Raw genomic sequence first — 13130 nt, 5'->3', positions numbered from 1 at the left:
CATATAAAGAGGCAAAGACATGGGAGCACAGCGACAAGTGGGAGCTTGCTATGCAGGAAGAGATTAAAGCTTTGCATGCTAATCATACTTGGGATTTGGTTGAATTGCCAAAAGGAAGGAAGGCTATTCCTAACAAATGGGTGTATAAAATCAAGACTGTTGATGCAAAACCTAAGTGTAAGGCAAGGCTTGTGGCAAAGGGATATGCTCAAACCAAGGGCATAGACTTTCAGGAAGTGTTCTCTCCCGTTGTGAAGATGACCACTTTGCGTGTATTGTTTGCCATTGTGGCTGCTCTTGATTTGGAAATGGACCAAATGGATGTACATACCGCTTTCTTGCATGGTGATGTGGAAGAAGAGCTTTACATGAAGCAATCCGAGGGTTTTGTTATCCCTGGCAAGGAACATTTGGTATGTATGCTCAATAGAAGCTTGTATGGGCTGAAACAATCATGTAGACAGTGGTACAAGAAGTTTGATCGCTTCATGCTTAAACATGGTTACAAAAGAAGCCATTCAGACCATTGTTTGTATACCAAACGTGATGAGGATGGCAGCCCTATCATTCTTGTGCTCTATGTAGACGATATGTTGATAGCTGCAAAGAAAAGAAGCACTGTAGATGCTCTTAAAGGGCAGCTGAAATCTGCGTTTTCAATGAAAGACCTTGGGGCAGCTGAACATATACTTGGAGTGCGTGTTACACGGCAAAGAGACAAGCGTCTATCGTATTTGTCACAAGAAAAGTACATTGAAAAGGTGCTGGACAGATTTAACATGGCTGAAGCAAAGCCTCTTGGTGTGCCATTACAACCATATGTTAAAATCTCCAAGGATGACTGTCCCAAGTCAAAGGAAGAAGCCATTGACATGCAACGTGTGCCTTATGCTTCAGCTTGTGGTTCACTTATGTATGCTATGGTAGCTACTAGGCCTGACATAGCCCATGCAGTGGGAGTTGTGAGCCGGTTTATGGCTAATCCAGGCAGGTTGCATTGGGATGCAGTGAAGTCCATTATGAGGTACTTGAAAGGGACTAAAAACAAATGTCTCTTCTATGGTAAAGGACCAATGGAGTTGAAGGGATTTTGTAACTCTGACATGGTTGGTGATGTGGATACACGGAAATCCACAAGTGGCTATGTATTTACTCTTGCGGGAGGTGTTGTTTCATGGTGTTCTAGATTGCAAAAGATTGTTGCATTGTCTACCATAGAGGCTGAATATATTTCAGCCACCGAGGCTTCCAAAGAAGCTATTTGGTTAGCACGCCTATGTAGTGAGTTTGGTTTGCTTGCCAAGGCACCTATGCTTGGTTGTGATAGCCAGAGTGCCATATGTTTGGCAAAGAACGCCATGTTTCATGCACGCACAAAGCATATTGATGTGCGGTATCACTTTATATGAGAAGTGCTTGAGGATGGCCTTATTACATTGGTTAAGGTCCATACATCACAAAATCTAGCCGATGCTCTCACTAAGTGCTTACCCAAAGCACAACATCATCTATGCATAGAGATGGTGGGAGTCACGTAGCTTAAAGGCGCCATTTATGCCTTTAAGTGGGAGCTTGTTGGGTTAAAGGCCTAAATAACCCCTTTTTGTACATTTTTATACTTTGTCCACGTTCATATCGAACCTGGACACATTTTTTAAAGGTCACTTATAATAAAAGTGGGAAAACCCAAAACTCACTTATTGAGTTTTCCCCAAAAACGTGAGCTCTCTCTCTCTCTCTCTCTCTCTCTCTCTCTCTCTCTCTCTCTCTCTCCCTCTTCTTCTGCTAGCGCTTCCTCTCCTGCTGCTCTTCGCCTCCCCTCTCTGCACACACACTGCACTTCCTCGCGTGCTCTTTCACTTGCACACACCGCCGCGCACTCATCAATTGGTGCACTACGAGTGACTATACTAGATTATCATGGAAAAGCCGATTTCCACACTATGAAGTTGGGCAATTGCGAGGTTCTCTTGGGCATGCCTTGGCACAACAAGAATGATGCAACTCTCCATGTCCGAAACCGAACCATCACCGTGATGCAGAAGGGCAAGCCCGTTGTCGTTAAAGTTCGATTGTCCGAACAAAGCCCTGAATGACCTCTCTAGTTGTTTTCTACTTAGATACTTTTGAACATTGTTTGAGAAAGTATTGTTTGAACTTTGTTTGAAATGGATGCTAGCTGTTTTAAAACTGTTTTGGTGCCGATTTGAAATGTTTCACTCTGGTTTCAATACTGGTTTCATTGATTGGTGATTTTGACTCCCGAGTGGAGGAGTGAGAAATATTGTCTTGATATTGTTTGAACCTCGGAATGACGCAGGCCGATGCCTGGGAAGCGTTTCGTTGGATGCTAGAAAACCTCCGAGCGACGCAGACTACGGTTTGGGGAGCGTTTAGTTGTATAGTCCTCTGAGCTCATGGCCCGGACCTTTTTAGGTTATTTGCGGGGGGAGTGACGAGGTAGTCGTTGAGTAGCTTCATACCACAGACCGTTTGTCTCCGGGGAGTGCTCAGCGGCGTTGTTTGTTGTGTCTTGTAACATACATATGTGAGCATTTGTGTTGCATTGTGATGTGTCAATTACTGAATATTCCTAATTGGATGAGATTGCTTGGGTATGTAATTTTAGTGCATCAAGACACCCGTGGAAGATTAGTACGGCCTGGGTGTGATGGCTAATTTTACTACACCGGAATATCAAGAGTTCCGATCTAGACGAATGGAGAAGCTAACTCCTTGATCAAAACAGCCGAAAGGAGAAGCTAACTCCTTGATCAAAAGAGCAGAAAGGAGAAGCTAACTCCTTGATCAAAACAACCAAAAGGAAAAGCTAACTCCTTAATAAAAAGAGCAAATTGATTGTCCCTCGGAAATTTTTGAGCTAACTTGAGTTTCTTTGTAGATATGTTGTAATCGCGGACAATTACTCTCTTTCAAGAAGGGGAGATGTAACAAACTGTTGATGTGTCAAAGCCTAAAGAATGGAAACCCTAATTTTTGCCAAAAACCCTAACTGCTTAAACCCTAATTTTGGAAACCCCAACCCTGAAGGCAGCGTGGCAGATTTTCGAAAATTGTGTTGGCATGATGACGTGGCAGGCTGTACGGATTTCCGCGTTTTGCGTTGGCTGATGACGTGGCAGACTGTACGGATTTCCGTGATTTACGTTGGCAGCTTTTTAGCTTTGCTTTTGGACCAGAAGCTTTTAAGTTTGAAGGCTTTTTACTGTAAACTGCTTTTTAGGCCAAGGGCCTTTAAATATGAGGTTAGGGCTCATTCTCTGGCCGAAAGGAGAAGCTAACTCCTTGATCAAAATAGCAGAAAGGAGAAGCTAACTCCTTGATCAAAACAACCAAAAGGAAAAGCTAACTCCTTAATAAAAAGAGCAAATTGATTGTCCCTCGGAATGTCCCTCAGAAATTTTTGAGCTAACTTGAGTTTCTTTGCAGATATGCTGTAATCGCGGACAATTACTCTCTTTCAAGAAGGGGAGATGTAACAAACTGTTGATGTGTCAAAGCCTAAAGAATGGAAACCCTAATTTTTGCCAAAAACCCTAACTGCTTAAACCCTAATTTTGGAAACCCCAACCCTAAAGGCAGCGTGACAGATTTCCGAAAATTGTGTTGGCATGATGACGTGGTTGGCTGTACGGATTTCCGCGTTTTGCGTTGGCTGATGACGTGGCAGACTGTACGGATTTCCGTGATTTACGTTGGCAGCTTTTTAGCTTTGCTTTTGGACTAGAAGCTTTTAAGTTTGAAGGCTTTTTACTGTAAACTGCTTTTTAGGCCAAGGGCCTTTAAATATGAGGTTAGGGCTCATTCTCTGGCATGCTTCAGTACGAAGGTGCAGAGTCTCGAGTACCGGCTTGTACTGTGTTGATGCAATATAAAGAAATACCGAAAGGGCCGCCAAGGTTGGGGGCCAATACTCTCTGGGGTGGAATTCTGCCACTCCGTGTCGCTTGTCGTCTCTCTCTCTCTCTCTCTCTCTCTTAGTTCTGTTGTTATTGAAGTGCTAAAAGTTTGTTCAGTCTGTTCTTTTCTATTGGCACGTGGTGCCCGTCTTGTGACATGTTGACGGCCTTGCATATTGCTACTTGTTGTCCCTCTAGCTTAAGGAGGTTAGCACGGACTTTGGTTGTGCCGGATTGTTGTTCGAAGCCGCATAGTTTGCACTTCCATGCGCGTGCACCACCGGACTTTCTCAACACTCGGGAATGCACTTCATCCCACCATGATGCTTCGTCCTTCTTCTTCTTGGCACCCAAGGGATCACGTTCACTTGATGCGGGAGCTTGCGCCATAAGTGATCAGACTCGAGAGAGAAAGGAATCTTGAGAGAGAGAGAGAGAGAGAGAGAGAGAGAGAGAGAGAGAGAGAGAGAGAGAGAGAGAGAGAGAGAGAGAGAGAGAGAGAGAGAAACTCTCAAGCTTGAGCCTTGAGGCCCATGGGAGAGGGAAAGCAGTGATGAATGAGTGAATCATGAGTGATGGAGAGGTGGAGCTTGAGCGAAGTGAAGCGGCAAGCCTCAAGCTTGAGCCTTGAGGCTTAAAGCCTTGAGGCTTAAAGCCTTGAGGCTTAAAGCCTTGAGGCTTAAAGCCTTGAGGCCCAAGGGAGGGAGAGAGAGAGAGTGGCTTGACTTGATGAAGAGGTGGAGAAGGCTTGGGAGCTTGAGCCTTGAAGGCTTGAGGAGAGTTGAAACAACCGGCTCTTGAGACTTGCCTTGCTCCTTGAAGGCTTGAGGAGAGTTGAAACAACCGGCTCTTGAGACTTGCCTTGTTGCTTGAGGCTTGAGGGAGCTTGAGTATATGCCTCATTGCCTTGAGAGTCTTGGCTTTTATAGGAGTGGAGAAGACCCCCTTTCTTCCCTTTCCCCCCCCCGGAAACCACTCAAAAGCGCCCAAACCCTCCAACAGTCCGATTTTTGTAAATGTCTTAATGGCCAGTTTTTTTCGAAATCTGCCGTTCCGCTCGCGTTCCGCCCCGTTCCGGCTGTTCCGATGACAGATTTTTCGAGAACGCTGTTCCCCCCACATTTCTGTTCCGACCCTCCGACTCCTTTGGGAACACGTTCCGAGAACGGGAGGGGCCCGTTCCGCCCGTTCCCTGTTACTCTGCTTCGAACATCTGATTCCAGTGTTAGAATTTAGAGCTACTGGTTATGTCCATAGTCACCACCTGAAACGGAAACGGAAAAACTGGTGTTTCGGAGTTTCGCCCGAGGCAGAAACGGTTGAGAAACGCACTATTTTATTTCAATTTGTAAACAATGTATTTCATAAAACAAGTAGCCTAAGAGGGGCCATAGGTCATTCAGAATTGAAAAATGAGAAGACCTAATTCAAAAGTTTCAAACTTAATCCTCAAGCACAAAAACGGTAAACCTACTAGTTACAAGTTTACAACTTACCACTTCATAGACTATTTTCAAACCAGAACCTAGTACTGTGACGAGTCAAACCAAGATACAATCACACATGATACAATCAAAACAATGACTCGTAGTATTTATGATCCAAAACATCAATGTCATAAAACACGATCAAAGGTAAGCAAACATAAGATAGGGTCCATAATCAAAATAGGGTACATATCACTGAAATCACTGCAAACATAAGATAGGGTCCATAATCAAAATAGTAGTCCATAATGTGAATGATCATGCTCAAGAATCTGAGTGCTGAGCGTGCCTCATCATCCTCTGCCTCATCCTTTTCGCTCTCCTCACTGGAAGAAGAGGAAGAGGACTCTGCTGCACTCGTTGAAGCTACAATTGCACTAGTGCTAGCAACTTGAGCAACTCTCCTTCGTCCCGCTCTCCCCTTGTATCATGAGCTGGAGCAATAGCCTCCTCATAGAGCAAGGCATACAAATCACGCTCTTGTTGTGGGATATCTGGAATGTCACGCACCTTCTCAATGTCAATTTTATCGACATTGACCTGTGTAGGCTTAGGGGAGCCAGAAAGCTTCTCCAACAATTGTAAGTTGCAATTACAAAACGCCAAGCGCTCAAGTTGCAAGGTTGTCAGCTTATTTCTCTTCTTTGTATGGAAGAGGGCCCAAGTACTCCAATTCCTCTCACAAGGACCAACAACACAATCTTGTGAGTGGACTCAAATGGCAAGGCATTTCTACAAACAACACATGACAATAAAGGGGGAAAGTTTCATTTAACACTTGGTTTTGCAAAGCTTAAATGGCAAAGCCTAGAATGTATTATGGGAGATTAAGAAAGTGTATTTACACAATTCCCATACTTCTCCCACCATGAGACAGGTTGGAGTTGTGTCTCCCGAAGCTTTGCAGTGGCTCGACCAAAGTGACTGCTTTGATTCCGAAAGGCTAGCAAATCATCTTCTATTCTTCTTGTCATCATTACATCAGCGCGTGTGTACTTTGCTACATACTCTTGAAATCCCTTGTCTAGCTCATGTGACAAAAATTGGTCTTCACTACGTTATAATGGGTGTAACACATGCGCCATAGCATGAATTGGTTTTTGAAACCAATTCCATCGTAATTCCCACACCTCTCTCAACTCATCAACCCTGTGACATTGAATGACATGACACATATGACTTAAACAAAGGGGACAATAGAATTCAGCCAATTAAAACATGAGATTTAAGTAGCTACAAATGAGACGGGACTTACTTTTCTGATGGCAAGTATGCATTCTTGTTGAGAGCTTCCCTTATTTTATCCATGTACTCTTAAAGTAGGCCTAATGTGCTCCCCTCCATGTTGGTGATGCGTAGTACCGTGTAGATTGGATTCAAGGATTTTACCAATGCCTCCGCCTCCACCCACCAAGATTCATTGAAAATATTACGCCGGAACTCAAGGAACCTTGGCTTAGTAATGTCATTCCAAGCAAGCCATTCATCACATATAATGGTGCGTATAAGATTTGGCCGCACTCTAATGAGACGCTCAAGCACAATGAACATGTAAGAAAACCTAGTGGAGGAGGGCTTCAAGAGCTCCAATGTACTGTTGGCTCGAAACATGCTGAGTGCTTTAGGCCTCTTAGTCACAAACTTGACCATCTTCCTAGCAGTAGCAAAGAGCTCACTTACCCAAGGTATATTGCCAATATCCTCAATGAGCAACAAGGAGTGAGAAGCACAAGGTATCCACACAAGGGTAGGAAACTCATTTTCCAACATGTGTCCTGCTGATCCACAATTGCTGCCATTGTCAGTCACTACTTGCACAACATGCTCTTTTCCAATCTCCTCAATGACCCTTTTAATTTGTCCAAAGATGTAAGCACCTGTCACAGTGAGACCTGTGCTTGAAGCATCTATGGCCTTCCAAAACGTAGTTCCCTTGCATGAAGAAATCAAGACATTGTAGACACTTCTCTTGCGCACATCTGACCACCCATCACATAGAATAGTGCATCCATACTTCTTCCATGTTTCCTTCAGGAAATCAAGCTGAGTCTCTACACATATCTTCTCCTTCTTAAGCTCCCGTGTGCGCAAGGTCTCAGATGAAGGACCTTCCCACTCACATCCTATGCGACTCACTGCCCTGCTTAGTTCTGGCCACATTGAATGGAATAGCACATCTTATGAAGAAGCGTGTCACCTCACGGGTAGCTATCTTCATAGCTTGCTTTTGAATGCCAGCTTTAATGCTTGCAGATTGCAGAGTGATAGACCCCTTTTTACCTACATCAACATTTGGCAAAGGAGTCCTTTTTGCAAGAGAAGTCGATGATACACTTGGACTTCCTGTTGCGGACTCCAATCGACTTCTTTTTGAGCTCAATTGGCTTGCTTCTCCTGGACTCTGACTTGTTTGAGTCTCCTCTTCAATGTCGACCAAAGCCAAGCGTTTTGCTTTGCATTCCGCAAGCCCAGTTTTCACATCAACTGGGACGTGTTCACAAGGTGTGATATCCTTGCCAGGTACATGCCCAAGATGGTCTTTCACACGAGTTACACTCCCTGTCTTCTCAAGCCCACAAAAGTTGCATCTCCATTTTTTTGAGTCCCCTTTTCCTCCATAGCCGGCCAATTTGGTCACATACCTCCAATATGGGTCTGTCATGGCGTGCGTGAAGAGTCAAGACCTAGATGGCAGGTGCCCTGCAAGGTACGCACACAATCAGCCCACAAAACCCACACAGGTTGACAGAACTCAGATAGCGTAGAACTCAGATGGCGTTAGATGCCAGCGCAAACCAATAGAATCAGGTGCGCAAAGGGGGAAAAATCTCTTCCTGCAATCGTTGCCTTGCGTTTCGCTTGCAGAGAAAAATTGGCCACGCTTTTCTGCTCGAAAAAACCAGCGCTGACGATTTTTGCCCAAATTGAACGTTATAAAAAATTTCATGCCGAAACGCCGTTTCGACCGATCCGAAACGGTGGGGAAACTCCGTTCGCGTTTCCCCCTCCCGAAAGGCCGTTTCGTGTGACTATGGTTATGTCGTCAGTTCAGTTAGTGAGACTAGAACAGAGTACTGACTGGATTGAAATAGATAACTGAACTGGAATGTTATACTGAAACGAGAGACATAATTGAAAGGCTGGAAAGAGTAATTGCAGATTCAGATTAATAGCTCAAGAAGAACCAGTACAATGTATAATGGGTTTAAGCTCAGATGATTATAGAAGCAATGATTACAGGGTGAAACTAGAGGCGAGAGCTCGTAAACCCGAAAGTGCTTAGAAAGCTAAAGCCGAAATACAAGCAACTAAGAAGCCTGATTACAATGTAGCGGGTCCTATTTATAGCTCTCAGGAGTTACTGCACTAAGTGTCTGCCCAATATCTTTGATTGTATTGGATGAGTGAATCTCTACATATATACCTTCGTAAGGTCAGAATACCTTTTCTATAATTTGAGATGAATTCAAATTTTGAGGATATCAGCTTCAAGTTTTGCAATCAGCCATAATGAAGCAAAAAGCCGTTTGAATCCTAGCTATGTTCCTGGTGCTTCTTGTTGAGTAAGCAAAGTGTTTCACCATGTCAAAGTAGTTCTCTTGAGAAAGGATGCTGCTTTTGTAACCTTGGAAGCCTCTGCCCACCTGAAAACGTTGCATCAAACTGTTGAATAAAGGTGAGTGCTTTCTTCTCATCTTGTTTGCCATCAAATAGAAAACTTTACACTTTGGAATCCTTGTAGTCTTTTAGGCGTCTCGCTGGAGTCAAAATCCATCAAAAGGAATTGTACGACATGAATTATTATGTGTCCATAAGCATTTCCAAATCCAAGTCGCTGCATCTCCCATATGTCTAGAAAAATGATCACCTGCTTTGTCTTCAGGGTTTCCATAATGAGCATTATAGAAACCTCGTCAACTGCTTCAACTGTCACTTGTATCCTTTTGGCCAAGGGCCAATAAATAAGTTGCAAAGGCCTCACTTTGGCATATTCGCTCGGGAGCATAGCCAGAGAGAGTGTTAGACTTACACCACTCTGTTGCTTCACAAGTCTAGGGCATACTTGTACGGCTAGTATGTCTCCGGGCTGGCCACCCATAGTCTAGGTTGTACCTAGTCCGGCCACCTAAGTTTGGGGCTGGCCGCCCACTTTGTCCGGGCGTCCACATATATTTCCATATATCATTTTTCTGTTGGGTCGTGGGGATTTTTTAATCAAGCCTTGCCCTACCTCCCCTTGGGCACCTATTTATAGGGCCAGGGGGTACCCACTGTAACAAACTGCTGACGTGTCGACCTACTGAAGAATGGAGTTATCGGTCGAGGGGCCTAAACCCTAAGAAGAACAAGCAACAGAAGAAGTGTCACAGAGTGATGACGTGGTTGCCCGAGAGCAAAAACCCTAACTGCTAAAACTCTAATTCTGGAAACCCTAACCCTAATTTCTGCCAGAAACCCTAACTGCTGAAACCCTAATTTTGGAAACCCTAACCCTAAAACCTGCAAACCCTAATTTTTGTTGCCAAAAACCCTAAAATTGCAGAAACCCTAACCCTAACCCTAACCCTAAGGACAGATTTCTGCGTTTTGCGACGTGGCAGGCTGTACGGATTTCCATGATTTACGCTGGCAGCTTTTTGGCTTTGCTTTTGAACCAGAAGCTTTTGAGTTTTAAAGGCTTTTTACTATAACTGCTTTTCAGGCCAAGGGCCTTTAAATATGAGGCTAGGGCTCATTCTCTGGCATGCTTCAGTACGAAGGTGCAGAGTCTGGAGTACCGGCTTGTACTGTGTTGATGCAATATAAAGAAATACCGAAAGGGGCGCCAAGGTTTGGGGCCAATACTCTTTGGGGTGGAATTCCGCCACTCCGTGTCGCGTGTCGTCTCTCTCTCTCTCTCTCCATTTGAGTTTAGTTGTTATTTGAAGTGCATAAAGTTGTTCAGTCTGTTATTTTCTATTGGCACATGGTGCCCGCCTTGTGACACCCACTTCCACATCTCTCATCTCACAGAGATCACACATCTGGTTGTATTGTGTCTTTTGCTATGGTAGTCAGTGGGGGGCTGATCGCCCCCTCTTCACCATCTCTGGCATCTCTCTCTCTCTCTCTCTCTCTCTCTCTCTCTCACGCTTCCGCACATGCACACTCTCACTTGGTATTAGTAGCTTCAGGCTCTGCCTATTCTGAGGCGCTACATAGCATCAGGTTCGTCTCCCAAGGGTTGGATCAACCAGCGTTTTTGCAACTGGAGCCGGATCTACCAGTGTTTTACATCAGCCAGGCAAGCGCAAAAACGGGAGCCATTTCTGTCGCGTAGGACCTCACCTCAATTGCATTTGTTGCAAGAAACATCAGATTTGCTGATTTCCTTGTTTAGCGCTACCATTTCTGGACATCTTTGTTGCGGAAAACCCCTCCAGATCCATTTGCGTTTTTGACCCTCATCTGCGTTTTTGGGTTTTCAACCCATTTTTGGGGGTTTTATTCATTATTTTGTGTCATTGACACCTTCCACAAGTTGCTAGGCACCTAGGGTATCCATCAAGCCTTTGTTTTTTCAGCAAATAGAAGGTTTTTGGTGCCAAAAAGTGCAGCAAAAGTGGGCTGCAAATTGACTTGCGTTTTTACAGCAGGAGGGCAGCGCTCAGCTTCTGGACCCCGGATCTCGCCACCACCTACCCGGCTTTGCATCTGGTGCATTGCCGGCCAGTATCCTCTCCGTCTTCATTAGATTTCAGCCTTTACCCCTTGCTGTTTTCTCTGTTTTCAGCTCATCTGGGGCAGTGACAGGGATTCACCACCCTCCCTACACCCTCTGCACGGCTCCGGATGTCACAAAATGTGATGACGTGGCTGCCCATGTGTACACACACACACCTTGCACAAGCCGGGAAAATGTAGAGACGCTGAAATGCTGACGTGGCTGACTGTACCGCTGCCCAGTCCCGGAAATTGCGGAAAGCTGGACATGTGGCAGGTTGTACGGGCTTCCGCAGATTGTGGTGCTTTTTGTGGGCTGATCAGCTGCAGCTTTTTGTTGCTTTTCCTACGCAAGGAGAGAGAGCGAACCTTTTGTTTTTTCTATGCAAGAGAACTTGAGAGAGAGAGAAACTTCTTCTTTTGCTTTATTTTTACAAGCAAGAGAGAGAAAGAGCCTCTGCTTTATATTTCAAAAGCTTTTGATTTTCAGCTTTTAGGGATAGCTTTTGGGCTCTGCTTTTGGCATCTCATGTACTTTTAAATACGTGGACAGGGCCTCATAACTCAGAGCATCTGGACACAGAGTCTGAGTGTGAGGGCCTGTCCGCACTCTTGTACTTTGAACACAGATTAATACAAAAAGAAATACCGAAAGGGGCGCTAGTCTTTTGGGGCCAATATCTCTAGGCACGGAACTCCGCCGGGCTAGTGTCGAATCAATTGTGAACTGTGAACTGTGAACTGTTTGAAGTGATTATTTGTGGTGTCGTGGTAGATTCTCGACTTGTAGTGTCCAAGTGTGTTATAGTGGTATCAGAGCACGATCGATTTCTCTTCTATGGGAAATCCGATCCCTAATTTTTTTTCCGCGGCACTTATGGCTTCAGGCAAAGTTCAGTCGACTCCCTCTGCATCCGGAGATGCGGGAAGGGATCACAACGAAGATTCAGTCAAGGAGTATGTCCCGCCTTGGCCTACTCAGGTGGAGCGTCAAGAGATGGAACGTCGACAATTGATCGGCAATGCAACAAAGATGATGCTTAATTTTGCCAAGGACCCGAAATTGGCAAAATATATGAGCCAGACTTCTTTCGAGGAAGTGCACAAGACCACAAAACCACCCCGAAAACCCACTCTCAAGAAACCTCCTACTCCCAAGAGGTATACAGAGAGAGAATTTAAAGAGGTGGTTGATGCACGAATTGCTCAGCTTTTTGACGTGTAGAACAAAGTTAAAGCACGACAAAAAGCAGAAGAAAAGCATTGACTTCTCGGGTTATTTGGGTCGTCAGTCTACTTTTGAAAAGGCAAGAAAGCAGAAGAAGCGTGTTCGATTTGAAGGAGTACCCAACTCTCCTTCTTCTTCTTCTTTTCACAGTTCTTCTAGCTCATCTGACTCGAGCGAAGAAGATAGGGAGGGCAAAAAGCGAAGCAAAAAGCAACGCTTTGGAAAGGGCAAGAAAAAGGCAAAGAAGTCTAAATCTCGCCCTGTGGTTGATAGTTCTACAGAGGACTCGTCTAGTTCGGACTCGGATGACAGCAGCTTTTATGCAAAGAAGAAGAATTTTTACAAAGCCAACCAATATGACTTTCTGGAAGGCAAAAGCAAGAAAGTTCAAGAGTTGAAGGAAGGTGGACAACCAATTAAATTTGACACGTTTTTTGGTTATAGAGATGCTTCGAAGGCTTTGTCGTTTGTACAGCAGGTTGACATCGCTTTTGCGGGAGGGCGTTACTCCGAGCACTCTAAGATTCGGAGAGCTGTCTCTTACTTTAAGGGGAATGCTCGAACTTGGTGGTCCACGCTTCTATTAAACAACACTGCGCTAGTTAAATGGGTGAAATTCAAGAGGCTTTTTATTTCTTCTTGGCTGACTCGAGAGTATGAACGCGATATACAAACTGCTTGGAACCATCTTCGGATGACCAAGAAGGATATAGTGGACGCTTATTGCGAGAGATTCTAGAGGTCTTTTCTACCCGCCTCTTCATTTAAAAAGATCTCGTTCAAGGAACAGAT

The 13130-nt window shown here is 44.6% G+C and overlaps 1 protein-coding gene and 1 pseudogene across 1 annotated transcript in view; one reads left to right on the top strand and one right to left on the bottom strand.

Moving 5' to 3' along the window:
- The window catches only part of NRPB5 (Eukaryotic rpb5 RNA polymerase subunit family protein), a 60671-nt gene that overhangs the window by 33425 nt on the left and 14116 nt on the right, over positions 1-13130 (top strand). The window lies entirely within an intron of this gene.
- Positions 5774-8069, bottom strand: LOC147448260 (uncharacterized; annotated as a pseudogene).

The sequence above is a fragment of the Adiantum capillus-veneris genome, chromosome 11 (assembly GCF_014529385.1).
Source record: "Adiantum capillus-veneris isolate H3 chromosome 11, ASM1452938v2, whole genome shotgun sequence".
In the NCBI taxonomy this organism is placed as follows: Eukaryota; Viridiplantae; Streptophyta; class Polypodiopsida; order Polypodiales; family Pteridaceae; genus Adiantum; species Adiantum capillus-veneris.
Note: the sequence above shows the minus strand (reverse complement) of the source record. Positions and strands in the feature narration are given on the sequence as shown.